The 17,704-nt window shown below is 36.4% G+C and overlaps 1 pseudogene; it reads left to right on the top strand.

The window, feature by feature from the left end:
* The first annotated feature begins 331 nt into the window (after window positions 1–331).
* Window positions 332–1,110, top strand: LOC105882794 (adapter molecule crk pseudogene; annotated as a pseudogene).
* Window positions 1,111–17,704: the final 16,594 nt, after the last annotated feature.

The following is a 17,704-nucleotide window of genomic DNA, read 5'->3' as shown; positions in this document are numbered from 1 at the left end:
GATCAAATGGTAGTTCTACTTGTATCTCTTTGAGGTATCTCCCTACTGCTTTCCATAGAGGTTGTACTAGTTTGCAGTCCCACCAGCAGCGTATGAGTGTTCCCTTCTCTTTGCATCCATGCCAACATCTGATTTGGGGGACTTTTTGATAAAAACCATTCTCACTGGAGTTATTCATGATGGATAACAGACTTAAACCTAAGGCATGGGCGTGGCCATCTCGGGCACTGCCGTGAGGCTGAGACCGAGCCGGTCAGCCGGGCGGCGGGCGCCGGGGCTGGAGGGGCGCGCGGCGGGGGCGGTGGCCCGGCGTGTAGGCGCAGAGGCGGCCATGGCGGGCAGCTTCCATTCGGAGGAGCGGAGTAGCTGGTACGGGGGGCGGTTGAGCCGGCAGGAGGCAGTGGTGCTGTTGCAGGGCCAGCGGCACGGGGTGTTCCTGGTGCGGGACTCGAGCACCAGCCCCGGGGACTACGTGCTCAGCGTCTCCGAGGACTCGCGCGTCTCCCACTACATCACCAGCAGTAGCGGGCCGCGCCCGCCGGTGCCCCCGTCGCCCGCCCAGTCTCCGCCCGCGGTGAGCCCCTCCAGACTCCGAATAGGAGATCGAGAGTTTGATCCATTGCCTGATTTACTGGAATCCTACAAAACACACTATTTGGACACTACAACGTTGATAGAACCAGTTTCCAGATCCAGGCAGGGCAGTGGAGTGATTCTCGGGCAGGCGGAGGCAGAGTATGTGCGAGCCCTCTTTGACTTTAATGGGAATGATGAAGAAGGTCTTCCCTTTAAGAAAGGAGGCATCCCGAGCATCCGAGATGAGCCTCAAGAGCGGTGGTGGAATGCAGAGGACAGCGAAGGCAAGAGGGGGTGATTCCAATCCCTTACGTCGAGAAGTGTAGACCCGCCTCCGCCTCAGTGCCGGCTGCGATTGGAGGTCGGTGAGCTGGTGAAGGTTACGAAGATCAATGTGAGCGGTCAGTGGGAAGGGGAGTGTGATGGCAAACGAGGTCACTTCCCATTCACACATGTCCGTCTGCTGGATCAACAGAATCCCGATGAGGGCTTCAGCTGAGTGTAGCTCAACAGTGTTGCTGACAGATGGGAACAATCTTTTTTTTTTTCCCAACTGCCATCTATACAATTTTCTTACAGATGTCAAAAGCAGTCTAGTTTATATAAGCATTCTGTTACCTGTGATCTTTTTTAGACTGAACTACTCCGTTCCTAGTCTTATTTATGATATTCAGGGCACGAAACCGGAGGGCTTGTGTGTTAACGTCTGAATTGGCAATTTTAGGTGATGGTGGCCATGCCTGTGTGTATCAGAAGCAATAGGTGCCTTGCCTCTTTTCTCTCAGGCAATGCAAATCAACCTGTGGAAAACTGACAGCCAGGAGAGGAGTGTACACACTGCTTACCCTGATTTATTCAGTGGTTTTATTTTCATTCTGAAACTATACTATCAAATGGCAACAGACTGTTCCCTTCCACCCCCATGAAGTAATCATGCACCGTGTGAATAGTACCCAGTGAGATTGCTTTCTCATTTATGGAACATGACTGTCGTATGAGTCATTCTGATATTTCCAATCCTGAGAATTCTGAGAACACTACTAGAGGCATTTGTCTTCCTTCCTAGTCAATGCTTCATACTTTTTCTTGGGATTCTTTCAACCCTTGTCATTCTTTTTCCCCAAACCTACAAATAGGTTAATTTCTAAGATAAGTATATATTTTCATTCCAGGTGAAAAGCAGGATGTGCAGAGCACTTTATTCAGTGCATAGCTTTAAGCCAGTATTGGATTCACTAAGTGGACAGCCAAACCCCCAGTTCTCTGCCTTCCTCTAAGGGATCCTAGTGGGTTACCCTGCTACTACTAATAGACTCCTGGTTAATGGGATCCAGAAGGACCATTTCTCCTAAGTGTCAGTATCTTAATAGGAGAATCTTGGAATCCTTAGATTCTACTTGGAGTGGAAGGACCAATCACTTACATTATTCCTTGGAAGGTTTTGGGGCCAAATTCTGCCCTCTGCATTACATGCAACTTGTGTAAAAGTCAAGTTAGAATTACATGAGTTTGAGGGTAGGGTTAGAGCTTGGAAAAATATTTGAACCAATCATGAATTACTTATGTATTAATTTCACAGGGGCAGAATAGTGCTTGAAGTACATTACATTATAAACTGCCTTCATTTTTGGTTCTTTTTGTTTATGTTCAGGTTTAGTTTACAAGCCCTTTTAAGTATGGAATGATGTATATGGGGTCAGGTGCTCCAAAGAATAGACCTATGAGACCAAAAATGATCTAGGCTATTTAGACTACAACATGAAACTTTGAAAGTTAGTTCCCAGTCTATAAAGGCACTTATTGGTCTGGTGTGGTATGACCAATAGAAACACCTTATACTCTGCTTTGGACCTCATTGTAGAAAAATAATGTACCTTTCTAATTGTCCTGTATAGGTTAATATGATAAGTTTGCATTCTTTGAACACATACCAAATCATGGTATCCTAGTGACTAGCACATTGCCACAGTTGATGTGCAGATGTATATGTGAGCAAATGAGAGGAGTGAAGAAGCTTGTTACATGGCACAGGGAAGCCAGCTGGCATGGATTACATACATTACCACAAGCAAACTAATGAGTTGACGCTAATTTAATATATTTTTACCTCACACTAAGGTAATGCTTGATAAAGACATTAATACTCAAGTTTCAAAATATTAGCACAGTGCTATGCACATAGTGGGTGCTCATTATTTTTGAATGAACAGATTTGCAGTACTAGACTGAATTCCATCTGACTACTTTGTTAAACTTTCAGTTAGAGCATAGATACTGTAAAATCCAAATACACATTAAATCTTGTTTTCCTGAAAGTATGGCATCTAAAGTATTTGTAGAAAAACTTTGTCACAACTGATTTGAATGTTTGTATTTTCTTTTGCCTTTGACTTTGATATTGGCTTGTGATATCTCTCTTTGCACCATGTTAGTGGAACATGCAACTCTACCCAAATCATAAGAATTTCTCAATGATCAGTTGTCCAGAGACATTACATGTACTGTTGAGTTGGATTTGGCTGGGTGTGGCAGTTATTGGACCTCAAGAAATCAAAGGACTTCTTATAAGTATCTTCCAGAAAAAAGCAAATGCTAGATAGACTCCTATTCGAGTGCATATGTACATTGTCACAAAGCAAAGTAAACTGAAATTGGCTGCTATATTTTATATAATCATTTCTGCAAAAGCCCATTTTTTTGGATACTAATATTTGACATGGTTAATTTTTATTAATTTGTTGGAATTGTTTATTGTTAATAATGCAAATAGATAATTTTTAATTATCCACAAGTAACATTTCACTATTAATGGTTTGAAATGGGTGATAAGCAAACCAATTTGAAATAAAATATGAACATGTGCCATTGTATTATAACACTATACATTTTCTTGACAGTTAAATTTTAAAAAAAATGTTTTTTTTGTAGCATGTATTGTATATGTTTATAGTATATGTAGTAAATAAAAATATGGCCAAAAAAAAAAAAAAAACCTAAGGCATGAAACTATAAGAATTCTAGACGAAGAGGTTGGAAAAACTCTTGTGGATATTGGCCTAGGCAAATAATTTATGAAGAAGACCCTAAAGGCAATCAATCACGGCAACAACAAAAATAAATAAATGGGATCTGATTAGATTAAACAGCTTCTGCACAGCCCAGAAAACAATCAATAGAGAAAATAGACAATCTACAGAATGGGAGAAAATATTTGCATGCTATGCATTCACTAAAAGGATAATAACTTGAGTTCTACAAAGAACTCAAGCAGAATAAGTGAATCTTAATGGCATTCATCCTCTGCTTTCATTTCTCTCTTAAAATTAGGTTCACTTCTGCTCTTTAAAAGCAATTATTGAACATGTATTATGTGTCAAGCAATTTTGAAACTGCTTTACATGTATTAAATCATTTAGTGCTCCCAACAGTTCCATGGGATAGTTTTTATTAGTGTCCCCATTTTATATAGGCCAAGGAAAGGGATGCCAAAAATTGCACAGATAAAGGAGATGATGGAACCAAAATAAGAGTCCAGGGGTAAGATTCCACCCACAGGGATAAGACTCCACCTACTGTTTACTCTTGTGTGCTTAAACGAGTGAGCTTCTGTTTCTGTCTGCAACCCTGGAGTCCAGATTAATACCCCAATGGCTTCCAATTTTCAGACAGGAATGGATAAAACCCTCTTCTCAGGCCCTGTTTTTACTGCTTGCAGACAAACCGTCTTTCATTATTATTAGGGGTATGCTGTTGATCAAGAGTTTTCTAACAAGTTCTTTGTAAGGCCCTACAGGGTGTTACTGTAACAAGTACATGAATAATGAAAGAATTTTGGCAAAAACAGGGTTGAAGCTTTGATAATTACTGTTTAGTCAAAGCAATTAAAACACTGGAGGACATCAATTAACAGGAAATAACCTTCCGCACATTGAAGCTCTTTCACTGTATTATCCCTCTAGGAGCAAAATTGTTTTAAGAGGCTGTATTCTTAATGTGTTGGAAGATTCTGTAGTCAGTTTTTAAATACAAAACAGAAGTTAGTACGAAGGAAGTGGTCTTCTTGATGAGAGGGACAGATGACAGGGCATTGTGTAATTTTAATATGTAGTATGATTGGTTGTAAATTGCTCCCATATTTGCTGAGGTAATTTGCAAATAAAAGATGATGAGTGAGATCTTCCATTGATAGCATAATACATGCCAGGAAATAAAACCCAAAAGTAGGGTCAGATGCAGTGGCTCACGCCTATAATCCTAGCACTCTGGGAGGCCGAAATGGGAGGATCACTTGAGGTCAGGAGTTCGAGACCAGCCTGAGCAAGAGCGAGACCCCATCTCTAAAACCCAAAAGTTATGTAGGTATGGTTAAATTTGAGTTACATCGCTGTCAATTCATATATATCAAATAGAATCAATTCAAGCCTTAGGACTCCAGGTGTAAGTTTTAGGATACTTATGTTTGTAAAGATGAAACAAATCTAAGATATTATCCAGAGGCATAAGTTACTATGCGCATTTTTATTCTAAGCATCAGTTGTTCCTATGTATTGAGAGTCATTATGTGTCAGTTACTGTTCTGAATATTTTTCACAATGAATTTGAAATCAGAGTTTGAATAAGAAGTTTAAAGAACAGTGACAGGCCAGGTGTGGTGGCTCTTTGGGAGACTGAAGGAGGAGGACCATTTGAGGCCAAGAGTTTGAGACTAGCCTGGGTAATGTAGTAAGACCCCTATCTCTACAAAAAATTAAAAAATTAGCCAGATGTGGTCGCTCACTCCTGTAGTTCTACTTGCTTAGGAGGCTGAGGCAGGAGGATCACCTGAACCCAGGAACTGGAGGTTACAGTGAGCTATGATCACACCACTGTACTCCAGCCTAGGCGACAGAGCAAGACCCTATCACAAAAGAAGAAGAAGGAGGAGGAGGAGGAGGAGGAGGAGGAAGAGGAGGAGGAGGAGAAGGAGAAGAAGAAAAAGAAGAAGAGGAGGAGGAGGAAAGGAGGAGAGAAGAAGAAGAAGGAAGAAGAAGAAGGAAGAAGAAGAAGAAGGAGAAGGAGAAGAAGAAGAAGAAGAGGAAGAAGAGGAAGAAGAGGAAGAAGAGGAAGAAGAAAGAAGAAGAAAGAAGAGTGACAAGTATGGATTAAAGGAAATCATGTTTCTGTTGATGGGGCAGCTTTCTTACATCTTTGCAAAGGAGCTGTTGTCACTTCTATTTTAAAGAAAGAAGAGTTGAGGTTTCAAGTTAAGTTACTTGTTTAAGGTCAATTAGTAAAACAGTGGATCTGAGACCAGAACTCAGGTCTTTCTCACGGCAAAGAAAAGTTTTTGCTATTGTCACAGGCTGGCATTCAGGAAAGAATGAATTATGTCAAATAAATAAAAGAAAATAATCATGGGTGTAGACCAAGGTTTGAGGTGAGCCTGGATTTACAGTATTTGCTGAGTATATTTGTATATTAGTATATTTGTAACACTGTATTACTACAAAATGTCATAGCTTACAATATTTTTGCACACTTGTTTTTTTCCAGCTTCTTTCATTTCTAGGGGTATGGACACACGAAGTATGATGGTGCCAGGTTATATTTTTGGTTTGCTGTGACTTTTTCCTCTGATGGTAGGCTGAGATATTTTGGTCAGATTCTATTTCTTTTAGGGCTTGTTTTACCAGGCCTAGACTAATTTTCAAGAGTAGATTGAGTTATTTTTTTATACCCATGTCACATATATATTTTCTCTTATCTGTTTTTTCCCTTGGTGGAAACAATTTGTCCCTCTTGAAATTCCATGAGAAATATGCATTTATTAACCTCCCACACTCTTTTCATTACATGTGCACGCAAACATGGATTTCATCTTCAATTAATCCCTCAAATGCTGCTATCAGAAAAGACACTTAAACTGTCATAACAAGATCTGGTTGGCGACAGCAGACTTGGAACAAGGCTAGAGTATGGTTCAACCATTGTTAAAAGTTCATGTTCCTATCATTATATTCTTGTTTCTAATTCTCATAACCAGTCAGCAATGATGGGTGAAAATATGAGCTATTTCTTTGTGTTGGCAAAAACCACAATTCAAGAAGACATAGTTTCCTTAGTTATTTTTGCAGTATACTGTTTATAGTGTTTGATATGGTTAGATGAAAAAAAATCGCTCAAACATTTTTTTAAGATAAAAGGGAAGCCTTGAAATGTTTAGTTACATAACCCTCATGAAATATTTTCTCCTGTCTGCATAGGTACAAGTTATTCCGATGGGATCCAGAAATAAATGTGACATAAACCTCAAATATGTTTAACATTTTATGCAAGGTAGCATATACTTTTAAAATGTATTTACAGATGCTATGGATTCTCTCCCTAGAAAGGTGTGTTATATTTATGTACTTGCACATGATACTTTGCTTACAATTCAAGTTTGTTTGTGAACCTACTGATGCCCATTCAAGGATCCAGATTAGACAACCTATGGACCACTTATAATTTATAAAGTTGCTATGTAAGTGTTTGGTTGCATTTTTTTTTTCTTTTATTTTTAAGACAAAGTCTTGCTCTGTTGCCCGGGTAGAGTGCAGTGGCACCATCATAGCTCTCTGCAACCTCGAACTCGTGGGCCCGAGTGATACTCCTGCCTCAGCTTCCTGAGTAGCTGGGACTACAGGCATGTACCACCATGCCTGGCTACTTTTGCATTTTTTAGCAGAGATGGGGTCTCGCTATGTTGCCCAGGCTGGTCTCAAACTCCTAGCTTTAAGCAATCTTCCCATCTTGGCCTCTCAAAGTTCTGGGATTACAGGCATCAACCACTGTGCCTGGTCCTGGGTAGTGTATTTTTTAGTAACTAAGGCTAACTTGTGTTAGGCACCTGTTTGGCCTTTGGCTCAGCCTCGAGTGGAGTAGGGTCTCTCTTCTGTTTCTGTCTGTACCTGTACTAGACCCTCTCTGCTTCTTTGATGCTGCTTCATTTGCTCTAAGAACAGGGCAAATTCTCAAAATTTTTCTCCATCATAATCACCTTTATTGAAGAATATCTTATTAATGGCAAGAGATCAAAACATGGCATTTCATAATTCCCTGATTCACTTGCTACATCTGAGAACTTTTGTTTTTGTTTGGGTTTTCAGTGAGAGTTCCCTTTGCCCCATCAAACTCCCTCTCCTTCACCCTAATCTCTTTCCCTTGCTAACAAAATTGGAGTGCGTTGTCTACACTTACAGCTTTTCTCTCCCTTTACTACCTTAATGAGAAAAGTTGTTGCTCTATCAGGGGGTGGAAGAAATTGGAATTTGCTGTTGTAGACAAAGGGCTACATTATTTCTCTGTTTCCTTAGGGGAGGAACGAATGTGTTTTGGGTGATAAAATGTGGCATATGTGGCCAGACAACAAAAACAACAACTTTAGAAATTAGTTTTTAAGAATTTATTTACAGTTCCTCTGAAAATTACCTAAATTCATTCATGCATTCATAGTATTACAAAGTAACATATGAAGCAATAACTGATATATTTGTAAAGATTGCCTATTGAATTCAAGGAGAAGACCTCAGACATTTTCATATCCAGAAAGGGCCAAATTATTAAAACACCTGAAATCAGTCGTCTATGGTAATGACTACCTAAAGGAAAAAAAAATCACATGCAGCCACTGACTGTGAGCTCTTTGTCTTTGCAAAGCTATGTATTAAAAGCTTGGAAATGTGAAAGAGAGCTGGCACAGTTACAAACCTTGGAGTGTGCTGTGCTTGGTAGATTATTGGCAAACAAAGCTTAGGACCAATCCTAGGCATGCAAATTAATAGCACAGGGAAGCTTTACAGACATATGATTGAAATTCCTGATGAACTATTTCAGTTTAAACTCGCCTGAATTTGGGTACTCCCACAACAAAATCTTCAGTCTTGCTTCTGTTGGAAAGAATTATTGAAGAAACTTTCAGTTAAAGTTGAAATGATTATGACAAGCCTGTCTTATAACTATGTGGTGAATGTCTACTTAGCTTTAATTGGTCTTGTTTTAATGCGTTTATTGTTTAATTGCTTGTGGGAATGATTTATTCTTTCATAGAACTGAGATTAATGGCAACTGGCAGCTTTATTGGCATTGCTATCAGAGAAATGACCAAAAGTCTCAAAATAGAATTGAGAAGACAGATTCTAGGCACAGAGGAATGTCAGACTAATATAGCTACATGAAAACTGTATTTTAAAAGTGTTACATCTTCAGTGATTTTGTAGTATGTCCATTAATGTCATTTTAAATGTTCATTTTTCAGCATATAGGTTGAGATGGTATTATGGTATTGAAAGTAAATTACCTTTTACAGAAAGAGTAGGACTGGTATTTTTAAAATGGATAAAAATCCAGCATTTAAAACCATTAATTTGAAACCATGAGGTTTCTTATATTTTCCATATAATAATATTTTTGGTGGAAGTTTAGAAACCTATATAAAAAGATAATATATTTTGGGTATTCAGTTTTGTTAGATTGCTCTTAGCCTTTTGTGTATGTTTGCAATCTACCTCACATCTATACGAATCAAGTGTGGCATTATCCTTTACGTATCTTCATCTGTTGGTAGATAGACAAAAACTCTATATCTCCTTTGTAGATTTCATGTTATTGTTGTGTGTTCTATGTCAGGTCAGATTTTCATCTTAACTAGCTTTGGAGGGTAGGTATTGAGGAAGACTGCCATGTGACAGCATATTGTAGGGTTTTTTTTTTTTTTTTTTGGTATCTATAAATTCAGATTGTTCCAATACAGATAAACATGATGACAGGTCTCATATTTTCCAAAGAATAAAATTCAGTCATACATAGGAATGCATTTAAACTCACTTGAGTTTAAACTCACTTGAGTTTAAATGGGCAACTTAAGTGGGAAAATACAATCTATAAAATATAAGTAATTGTACAATAGTGGCCGGGCGCGGTGGCTCACGCCTGTAATCCTAACACTCTGGGAGGCCGAGGCAGGAGGATTGCTCAAGGTCAGGAGTTCGAAACCAGACTGAGCAAGAGTGAGACCCCATCTCTAGTAAAAAATAGAAAGAAATTAATTGGCCAACTAAAAATATATAGAAAAAATTAGCTGGGCATGGTGGCGCATGCCTGTAGTTCCAGCTACTTGGGAGGCTGAGGCAGTAGGATTGCTCGAGCCCAGGAGTTTGAGGTTGCTGTGAGCCAGGCTGATGCCATGGCACTCTAGCCCAGGTAACAATGTGAGACTTTGTCTCACACACACACACACACAAAAAAAATAAAATAAATCAAAAATTGAAATTGTACAATAGTTATTTGGTAGGACAGAATGAAAACAAGATTTCAGCAAACAGGAACCTAAATATTTAGTATTTGATTTTTATGTGTGTATTGTTTTGCTTTTTTATTTGTTGTGAAATATAATATGTATATAGAAAAATTTATAAAATAAATATTTGTCACGAGAACAAATAGTTCTGTGGTGGACACAGTGTCGACACCATCGAGGTTAAGAAATATAATGTAGCCAGCTCCCGGGAAGTCCTCAACTGCTTTTGTCTCTGTCTAATCCCAACCTCATCTCTTTGACTTGGAGGTATCCATTCTATGGTGTTTTGTCATAAAACCACAAAGAAAAGGAAGGAGATATTAACACCTACATAGGCATCTCTAAAAACTACATTTTGATTTAGCTGTTTCTTAAATTTAAAAAAAAAATCCTTTTATTTAAATGGTGTTATATATTTCTTTTTGCCTAGCTTCTGTATCTCAATATTACCTGTATGAAACCTATTCACATTATTGTATATGATCTGGTTGTGTAAAGGTCATTCATTTTCATTGCTGTATAATATTTCATTGCATGGATATACCACATTTATATCTGTCCTACTGTTGGAAGACATTTGGCTTGTTTCTAGCTATGACTATTGTACTTTTATTCTTGTATACATATATACTAGTTTCTCTAGATATGGAATTGTTGAGTTCAAGGGAATACAAATCTTCAATTTTACTAAAAATGACAAATAGTTTTCCAGCAATGTATGGGAGTTCCCATGGCCACATCCTTTGAGACACTTAGGGTAAACTTTTAAAATTTCTCTTAGTCTGCTAAATATATAATGGTTATGAAAATTTGCATGTCCTTCATTACTTATAAAATCAAGCATCATTTTTTAAGTTCATTTGTCATTTGGACTACCTCTTCTTTTTCTGTCATTTTGCCTAGTTAAAATTTTGCCCATTTTCTTACTGTATTATCTTTAACATATTTTTGTAGCAGTGATTTTAATATTCTAGGTAGTTTCTTTTTGAGTTTATGCATTGCAAATACCTTTCTCTCTGATTTTTATTTTCATCTTCTTTATAGTTTTTTTTTTATATAAGCAGATGTTCTTAATGCTATGTAAAAGAATTTATCGCTCATTTCCTTCAAGAATAATTTTGTTTGCATTTTATTTAAGAATTCTTTTCCTGCCTTAAGGTCATATGGGTATGTTTCTCTATTATTTTCTAAAGATTTAGAATTTTACTGTTTTCATTTTAGTCTTTAATCTATTAGCGATTGATTTTAGTAAACTGTGTGAATAGGGTATGGTTTTATTTTATCCCACATGGATATCCAATTTTCCCTGCACCATTTACTTAAAAATCTGCAAAGACTTTACTGGTAGAAAATGTACTTTTGTCAAATATGGGTGCCATACCAGTGTGGTCTGATTCTGAACTCTCTGTCACTGGGCTAGTACCACACTGTTTTATTTACTTGAATTTTAAAATAAGTCTTGAGGTCTGTTGGAGCAAGTCCTCCTATATTGTTCTTTTTCTAAAGTATTTTGGATATTCTTGGCGTTTTGAACTTTTGTATGTTTTAATCAGCTCTCCAAACTCTACAAAATGACTGTTGAGATTTTGTTTGCAGTTGAATTGGATCTATACAGCAGGGGAGTATTCACATGTTTAAGATGGAAAGATATCAACCTATGAACATCTTTTCTATTTCCATTCATTAGGTCTTTTTAAATGTTTCTCAATTAGTTTCATAAATGCCTTTATGGAAATCTCATACATATGTTCATAGATTCATTTTTAGGTACCTTATATTTTTATTCTATTGTAAATGATATCACTTTTAATTTTACTTTTTTAGCTGCTTTAAGGAATAAATTTTTATATGGATTTTTGTATCCAGGAATAATGATAAGTTTTCCTCATTAATAAAAATTATCTGTAGGTTGTTTTGGACTTTATGTATCTAAGCAATTATTTCTTACACAAATAATGACAGTTCTATTTCTTATTTCTAATCCTTATATCTTTTATTTCTTTTTCTTGTTTTATTGTACTGACTAGAACCTCAAATACATTGTGAATCCAGTTGTAATAGTGGGAAATTTTGTCTTGTTCTTATCTGAAAGAAAATGATTTCATCATTAATTATAGTAAGTACCAAAGAATTATGTTTTATAGATACCCTCTAACTCAGGAATTGACAATCTATGTATAGCCTATTGGCCAAATCCACCCTGCCACATATTTTTGAAAATGAAGTTTTATCAGAACCCAGCCACACTGAATCATGTATATAATATCTATGGCAGCTTTCTCATCACGACAGAATAGTTGTATACCGTGACAGGGATCCTATGATCTACAAAGCTGAAAATATTTATTATCTGGCCCTTTATCAAAAAACATTTGCCTATTCTTTCTTTACTGGATTAAAATGTTCTCTTTTATTTTATTTTTGCTGAATATTTTTTTTTACCATGAATAAATATTGGATATTATCAAATGCGTTTCCTACCTTTCCTGCATTGAGATAATATGATAATGTAGTGAATTAAATTGTCTTTCTCATGTTAAACTAAACTTATATTCCTGGAATAAACCACCTTTGCTAAAATGTACCATCCTTTTTATATGTTATTGGACTTAGTTTGTTACTATTTTCTTGAGAATTTTTGCATCTTTGTTTATAGTAAGATTGACCTAAATGTTCCTTTCTCTTCCCATTCCTTTGGGTTTTGCTATCAAAGTTATGCTAGCCTCTTAGAAGAAGCATAAATTATGTTTCAATAACTAGCCAGTGGAGCCACTTGTGCCTGGAGTTTAGTTGTGGGAAGATTTTTTTCATCATTGATTCAATTCCTTTCATGGTTGTAAAATCGTATTTCCTCTTTCTTCTTGAGTCACAGTTATATTTTTCTGGGAATTTGTCCATTTGTACTAAATTTATATTTATTTTTGAAAGCAATTTATGATATTCTCTTAATCTCTTTAATGTCTGCAAGATGTTCCTTTTGTCATTTCTAATACAGATTGTGTCTTCTCTCTCTTTTACTTGTTTACCAGTGGTTTATCAGTTCTATGAGTCTTTTCAAGGAATCAACATTTGGCATTCTTTCTATTGTATGTATGCTTTCTAGTTCATGAATTTCTCTAGTAATATTTGGTCTGTCTTCTACTTTTGGGGGGCTTAATTTGATGTTCTTTATCTAATTTATTGACATGAATGTTTAGATCATTATCCTTTAGCTTTTATCTTTTTTTAATATATGCTTTAAAGACTATGCACATCTTTAAAATAAACAATTGTTCATAATTTTGATGCCTTCTATTTTAATTTTTCCTTATTCGTATGTTTTTCTTATTTCTAACATGGTTCTAACCTAGGAGGATTTTCTGATATTTCTAAAATACTGATTTATACATTAACTGTGTTCTGTTCATAAAGCTTTCTCTGTATGATCTTCTTTGAAATATATTGTCCTTGTCCCCCTTCCTTCCTCGAGTGATTTATTAATACTTGCTGTATGACCCAATACATGGTCAGTAAGTGTTCCATGTGAACTTGTAAAAAAGTTTGGAATGTATATTCCACAGTATATTGATGTAGTGTTACATATATTCATTAAGTCAAGTTAGTAAGTCTTCCTGTTCTATTTTTCTATATCATTTTTTTTTATCTGCTGTTCAATGAATTATTGATAAAAGCATGTTAAATCTCTTACTATAATTACGGATTTGTCTATACTTCTTTGTTCCGTTAAATTATTTTAAATATTTGAGGCCATATTATTATAGGAAAATAGAGAAGAAAAGAAAATGAGATTGTTTAGGAGAACCCCCTGGAAACCCTAAAGCAGAGGTTGAGGATTTAAAACGATAATCATGATCCTTTAAAATTGCTCAAAATGCATTCACATATTCTCTGTCCTATCCAAACCTGGTAATACTAAGATCAGAATATTGCCCCAAATCGCAGGCTACCTAATGACTGAATCACGTGTGAGAAATGGGTTTCTTGAATCATATCCTGAGCCGGTTCTACCCTTCTCCTTTTATTGCACTCTGATCTAGACATTCTGGCTTTCTTGGTTTGTCTTAAACTCAGCAAAACCATCCAGTCTCAGGTCCTTGTACTTAGTGCTCCCTTTACCTAGGCAGGTAGAGCTTTGCTCATATGTTGGCTCTTCAGAGAGGCCTTCCCTGAGCCCTCTGATCACTCTCTACTCCCTTGGCCTGTTTTATTATTCTTCAGAGCACTTAACAACATCTGACATCATATTATCAATTGGGGTATTTAATTATCACTACTCTCCCCTCTTGCATATAAGTTCCAAGACACCAAGACACCAGGGTCTTTATCGAATTCACGGGAATATTTCCAGTGTGATGGCTGATATGTAATAGGTGCTGAATAATTTTTGACTGAATAAATGAATGAGTGAGAGAGTGAATGAATCTCTTCTTAAAACAGATATCTTGATTCAGCAAACATGAGTTCGATTGATCAAGAAATAATTATAAAAATTTCCTGGGTGTAAGGAATTCATTTCAGCATGATAGAGAGGTATAAACAACAATAAAACAAGATTACTAACTTCAAACAGCTTACAATCCAGTTGGGGACACAGAAGATACATACAAATGACATAATCTAAAAGTGATATAAAAGATGGCAATACAGATAATCACAAAATCATGAAAAATTAATAGCCAAATATATTATTTAAACATTAAGTGCTGTGAATTCAGCACAAGGCAGTGTCGCTGAATTCCTAGTATTATAGAAAACAAAAGAAAGTTAAGAAAGAGTAGAAGCTGGGCACATTCTCAGTTGTTTAAGGATTGCCTCTCCTGTTAAAGGAGGAAAGAAAAAAAAAGAGAGAGTAGAAGTTTGTAGTCATCAATAAGAGAGATTAGCAGGACCTAACTTGTTCCTTCAACCGGACTTAGGAAGAGACTGTCTTGTATTCATAACTCATCCCCAAGTAATTAGAAAGTATATCTATATCTATATCTATGACATATCTATGTATGTACTTATCTATGCATCTAATCTGTGATTGGTGACTAGCAATGGAACATCAAGACAAAGGCATGTTGCAGCCACAGTACCTTGTTGTAAAATGAGTTAATAAATGTTAAGAGTAGGCTAGCATATTTATGTGTATCATTATACCCTAAAATGTTATTTTGCTTTTCTGCTCTGTATTCCTCTGGCTCAGAGACAGAGACTGTGCATTAGTGAACATGCTTAAGAGATCACATTCCCCTGACAAACCAAGAGTGGCGTTCTTTTCATTTTAATGTAGTCTCCTTCTCTTGCTTAACCTGGACATGTCTACCTCCTGGTTTTCAATATATTATAGAGAATTTCCATACTTGAAATCCAAAGTCATATAGTGCAGCACAAAAAAAATCTAAGAAAAAATTTTATATTGGGTTTTCAGAGGCATGATGGATATAAAGGAAATTTATTTTGTTTGTTATCATTTACTTAGTCTATATCACTTTTGACTAAAAGATTGGTAGGTCCTAGAAAAATAATGATTGTTACATATTTTACACCTTAAAATAAAATTCTACCCATCAATTTTTCATTCTTGAATAAATCCATAGTAAGAATTTCCTCATTAATTTCAGCAAACTCTGTAGCTTAAAATATTTCAGTTGGTTGACACTAAATTATATATTGGTATTACGATGAAGTTTTCTTTAAAATCTGTAAGCAACTAGAACACTGCACTTATTCTTCCTTTAAATCGACTGTAAAACCATCTTGGTTTTCATTTTATTTTTCATCCGACTGCACAACATATCTGGAACTGTGAGGAGGACTGCTGGTTTCTTAGGGAAGAAACAGATACCTACTGAATCTGGATAATTTCCTTCCCTGTGAAAGCTGTGAAGGCTCTTCATAGTTTTTATTTCCATTTCCATACCAATGCCTTGCAATTTTATACTTTGGCTTCAGACCTCTGTCTTGAGACTTAAACCTACTTTTCCAAATACCTACTCCCCATACCCATTTGGTTATTCCACAGGTGCCTCAAATATCTCAAACCGGATCCATCCACTTCCCATTAGATCTGCTGACTCCATTGTTTTTCTTTTTCTTTTTTTTAAATTTATTTATTTCATCCAGCATATTATGGGAGTACAAATGTTAAGGTTATGTATGTTGCCCTTGCCCCCCTTCCCTCCTCGAGTCAGAGCTTCAAGCGTGTCCATCCCCCAGTTGGTGTGCATCACACTCATTATGTATGTGTATATCCCATCCCCTCCTCCCCCACCTGCCTGACACCTGATAAATGTTATTACTATATGTCCACTTAGGTGTTGATCCGTTAATACCAATTTTCTGGTGAGTACATGTGGTGCTTATTTTTCCATTCTTGGGATACGTCACTTAATAGAATGGGTTCCAGCTCTGTCCAGGAACATACAAGAGGTGCTATATCACAGTTGTTTCTTATAGCTGAATAGTACTCCATGGTATACATATACCACATTTTATTAATCCACTCATGTATTGATGGGCACTTGGATTGTTTCCACATCTTTGCAATTACGAATTGTGCTGCTATAAACATTCAAGTGCAGGTGTCTTTTTCATAGAGTGACTTTTGTTCTTTTGAGTAGATGCCCAGTAATGGGATTGCTGGATCAAATGGTAGATCCACTTGTATCACTTTAAGGTATCTCCATATTGCTTTCCACAGAGGCTGAACTAATTTGCAGTCCCTCTACTGTTTCTCTATGTCCATTAATGCCACACGCAGGCACCCAAGGTACAAGCTGGAAATCTGTTTTTTTTTCTTAAGTTTTCCTATTTATAATATGTCATCAAATTTTCCCTGCAATATTTTTTTGAATTCCTTCCCTTCATTCTCACTCTTGGCTTTACAACTTACATACTCTGTTAGTGTATTACACTATAAAGTTAGGGCAAGTTACTTAACCATTTTCTACTTCAGTTTCCTCATCTGTAAAATGGGGATAGAAATAGGTCTTGCTTTATAGGATTTTTGTGAGCACTAAATGAATTAATGCATGTTAATGGCTTAAAAGAGTGTCTAGAACAGAGCAAGTGTCACAGTATGTTAAAGATATTATTGTTGTTGTTGCTATGACTACTAGTAACATACCTTATTCACTGGCTTTTTCACTGATTCTTTCAACAACTATTAAGAAATTGTAGGGGCCAAGGGAAAACGTCACTAAAGTTTCACTGAAAAGTCAACTCACAAAGGGCAGATTAATTGGAGGAAAAGCATACAAATTTAGATTCAAGTTCTGATCAACTGCTGTCTAGATTATTTCATCAGCCTTTTAAACTTCTCTTCTATATCTATTCTTGTTCTCTCAAATTGGACTTCAACAGTGCCTTCAGAATACTCTGTCTAAATCATAAATTGGACCCTTTGGCCACCCTGCTTAAAATCCTCAAGTAGGTTTATTGGGGCGCAGGCACTGAGACCCCAAATATGGCACTTTTTGTCCTATCTCCCATGACATGCTTTTGCCACCATAACCTGTTTTCCCAGGATGGTATATAAGCTTTTGAATCCTGTTGAGGGGGTGGGTGATCACTCTGTGACTTTCTCTGTGTATACGTTAATAAATTTGTATGCTTTTCCTCCAATTAATCTGCCCTTTGTGAGCTGATTTTTTAGTGAAACTTCAGTGAGGTTTTTCCCTTGGCTCCTATAATTTCTTAATAAATAGTTGCTGAAAGAATCAGTGAAAGAGCCAATGAATAAAAATGTCTCAGATATCTATATAGCAGGGTTTCAATGAATGGTTTTTAAATTATGAATAAATGAATAAGATAATTGGAATATTATTT

This window comes from Microcebus murinus, chromosome 10 (assembly GCF_040939455.1).
Source record: "Microcebus murinus isolate Inina chromosome 10, M.murinus_Inina_mat1.0, whole genome shotgun sequence".
NCBI classification, from domain to species: domain Eukaryota; kingdom Metazoa; phylum Chordata; class Mammalia; order Primates; family Cheirogaleidae; genus Microcebus; species Microcebus murinus.
Note: the sequence above shows the minus strand (reverse complement) of the source record. Positions and strands in the feature narration are given on the sequence as shown.